The sequence below is a fragment of the Malus sylvestris genome, chromosome 10 (assembly GCF_916048215.2).
Source record: "Malus sylvestris chromosome 10, drMalSylv7.2, whole genome shotgun sequence".
NCBI lineage: Eukaryota > Viridiplantae > Streptophyta > Magnoliopsida > Rosales > Rosaceae > Malus > Malus sylvestris.
In genome coordinates this window covers 19,635,847-19,639,829 of record NC_062269.1, presented here as the reverse complement: position 1 = coordinate 19,639,829, position 3,983 = coordinate 19,635,847, and the positions used below count along the sequence as shown (strand labels likewise).

The window sequence follows — 3,983 nt, the reverse complement described above, 5'->3', positions numbered from 1 at the left end:
TTACTGGGGCATCCGCAGCGTCATTTGGCATAACCATTAGAATTTCCCAACATTCTTAATCATAACTAAACCCAGTGACAGACCAGAATAAAATCATGGTTAATCTCCACGTTGTTAACCATCATAACTTCTTTCCTTAAAGAAACCAAGTACCATGTTAAATTTGGATTGTTTTATGGCTGCATCTAACTGTCTTGTTAAATTGCCTACGTATCCTCAAACGGGATCAAGCCATTCGTAGTTCAACTTAGTACTTCAAAGCATTCACAGTAATTATATGCCGATAATATGCATATAGATATACCATAATGCAATCTAAAACTCAACCGTACCATAGTATTTTAACATATATATATATAACATGGCATAAAATTCATAGAACAATTTAAAAGCATTTGTGGAATTATCAGTCATATCTATATACGATAAAAGGAAAAGACCCACTCACCTAAGGTACGTGCTACGACTCCCTAGCACAAAAATCGAGACATCACGAACCATCATTGCCTATTACAATTATCAAATCACTTCTCAGAGTTCTCATCGATAAAACACAGAACTTACATAAAACATATCCCCAAGGACGTTCTAGAATGATTTGGGACCCATTGACCAAAAGTCAATCGTTGGTCAAAGATTGACGGTATGGTCCACAACCCTACGTAACTCGATCCAGAAGATCCGCATCTCAGATTTCTGATCCGTAACTTCCAAATATCCACATTGTGCTTCTAAAACATCATACTAAAGCTTCATTACGATCCAACGGTTGGATCTCCTCCAATTGCCAATTCAAGTGGTGATCAATGTTTTATTTTACGAACTTACAATTCCAATTTGGGAAGATTCGTACTTTAGATTCCCAATCCATAAGTTTCTAATATCCTCAAATATTACACACTATAATGTATTAAAATTTAATGACGATCCAACGGTTGGATCGTCGGTTGCTGTAATAATCAAGTGGCAGACCATAATGGGACTAAGTTCAAACGACGGCATTTTGTCAATCGGACTTCACAAATGGAACCAAGGTATTCAAATTTATCCTAGGAAGGTCAAAGGACCCCTCGGCCCACGCGTCGCCGCAGGTGGCGGTTGGCCATCTCGACTTGCCGAAAAATTCAACTATTTCTAAAAATTACCAAAATTCACAAAAATGAAGATCTCAAAGAAAGGAACAACTTTCATACCTGCCACAAAGTCCAAAAGTGGACGGAAGATAGTCAATTTTGCCCACAAAGCCGATGGGTGCCTAAAGCTTCCCGACGTCGTCTACGATGGTCCAATAAGGTCAAGGTTGGTTGGGATTTTCTCCTAGGATGATGGGCTACAAAGCCCAAGTGGTGGCATCGCTATTGCTTTTCCGATTCGCTGGAAAATTGAAAATGGTGGCTGGAGCACTGCAAGAACTGTCGACTTTCGTGGTCTCAAACTGCCTCATACAGTGGTTAATCAAGGTAGTTCTTAGTTGGGGTTTGTAGAGGGTAATGAGAGCTTCAATATGGTGGTGGTGAGTCAAAAAACTCCACCGGAATTGGCCGGAATTGGCCTTGGAAAATGGGAGGTCGCAGAGGTGTGGGTGACGGGGAAATTGGGAGCTTTCTCCCTTTTTTTTTCTTTTCTTTTCTGATTGGCTGAAGGCTTTCCTTCCTTTTATGTGATTGGTCCTTTGTGCCTAAAATTTGATTGGGCTACTTCCTTGAAGGAGTTAAATTAATTTACAAACTGAAATATAAATAACCAAATTCAAAAGTCCGTAACTATATCGTTATCATCCAGACTCACAAACAGTTTTTGCTTATGCGTTCGCACCAACAAGTACTACAAGGATACGCTAAAAGAATAAGTCATACGTTCCTCTAGACGATGGTAAACGAAAGTCAAAATCCTTACCTCTAGGGCATTTTTGTAAATTGAAACTTTTAAATTTAATAAAAATGTAAAATTAAGAACGGGTTGTCACATTGCAAATCCTGGACTTTGACCTCGAATGAATGTTCACATTTTTCCAGGACCCTAAACTTTTTAAATTTCGCCCTTTCCCTTGAGAATTTTTGGCTTCACCATTGTTGTTAGATGGTGATTGTATTAAATACATATATTCATATGTGCATATATTACCGTTAGATGATGATTGTATAAAATATATGTAAGTATTGTAGCCTCCCATAAATTATACTTGAATTTATCAAAAATCTTTTCATACTTTGTGAAGAAATGAAAGATAAAAATAATAACACCGGAGTTCTCAAAAGCTAATTAGTAATTTAATTAATACGAAATTAACCGCTTGCTCGGGCATGCTTCACAATGCTTCTTGTAATCTAAAATATTTATTTTTAGGTCATTATTAATCATAGGTCATCCTTGTAAGAATTATTCACTTAAATCGAAAATTGTTTGTTACTATATTTATTATTGTGAAAATTTCTTTTTTATTAATAACACTATGTTCGTCTATTTATCAGATCACAATTAAATAACTAAACGACTTCCGATTTCAATAAGTTTTACCAAAGCACACTAAATTCATTGTGGTTGTTCATGAGGCAAAGGCTATGCTAAGGCGTGTGGTCAAAGGGTTGGGAGTTCCTATTGATGGAAGAGAGACTCTAAGGTCCCGTTTGGTAGTTCGGATTATACTGACTATTTCAGTCAAATAAGATAAATGACAGATAATACTAATTAAATTAGTCGACCGTTTGATACAATATCGAACTAATGATCGTATTATTTATATTATACTTGATACTGCATCAGATAAGATGAATTCAAAATAATATGAGAAAATTTGATGATTAATGAAAAACAAAACCCAAGACAACTCACAAACCCCATGACTTGCCCAATGCCAAAATTTATTCAATCCAAAATCATCCAATTTGCAACCACAATCACCATAAACAAAACTTATTCAAACCAAAATACCCATATGCAAGCACGAACTGACTTCGCCTCCGCCCCAGCGCAAATCTTGGTTATTGGAAGGGAAATAAAAAAGTTAAAAAAAAAGGAAGAAAAATGGTGATTACCCAATTGTTTTGGGAGCTCAGCAACAGCAACTAAAACATCTCCACACAACGAGAGATTGCAAGATTTACTCAATAAGAGATTGCAAGACTTGAGCTCGTATGAGAAATTGCAGAATTGGAAGGATTACAGAATTGGGTCTTGGACGGATTGCAGAATTATTATCGCATTCCTTCACTCATTCTACAACAACACTTTTTTTTTTGGTTTTACAACACACCCCCGTGAAGCAGTGGACGCCGGTCGTGGTTGGGTTCTGGGTTTTCATGGCCGGCACCGACGCGGTCGTTGAAATCGAATACCCATGTCAAATTAGATGAAGATTCACTTTGATTATAACCTAGGAAGGCAGAAGCTCAAATACCCATCACAGAAGCAAGCTTTTTATCCAAAAAGTAAAGCTTTGACGAAGTCTGCAGTAAAAAAAGACAAGTTCTTGGCGATGGCAATGAAGAAAACCCAAAAGGCAGTTACAAGAACTTAAGAAATCAATCCAGAGAGATGGAGAAATAGAAGAAGAAGGAATACTTTCAGTTGGAGAAGAAGATGGCCGCACAAGCAGATCGCGAGAGAAGGGTTTCGGAAAGAGCGAGCGTGAGTTTTTGTTTTAGCGTTTTTTCAGAACCCGACTAAATAATGCTGACGATTTGTAGCGTATAAGTTATACAGTGTGAGGCAGATAAAACAGGTGGGCCCTGATAAATTAAGGGGTGTGCTATCCACACACCCCATTTTACTTCTCACATACCCCTTGATAATTTATGTCCGTTGATCTTCTTCAATTCATCCGATCCGACGGCCGAAAATTAAAAAGGTGTGTGAGAAGTAAAATGGGGTGTGTGGATATCACACCCCTAAATTAATTGGCGGCAATTTAAGGGAAAATTAGAAGGCCCTACATATTTTCTATAGTTGTTAGATTAAACATTCATCCCTTTTAATGATTTGAT

General features: G+C 37.3%; 1 long non-coding RNA gene across 1 annotated transcript; it reads right to left on the bottom strand.

Moving 5' to 3' along the window:
- Positions 1-2,844: 2,844 nt before the first annotated feature.
- Positions 2,845-3,653, bottom strand: LOC126587109 (uncharacterized). Its single transcript, XR_007610989.1, has 2 exons — positions 3,562-3,653; positions 2,845-3,446 (listed from the first exon to the last, which is right to left on the bottom strand). It is a non-coding gene; the product is annotated as an uncharacterized LOC126587109 (long non-coding RNA).
- Between the last annotated feature and the right edge of the window lie 330 nt (positions 3,654-3,983).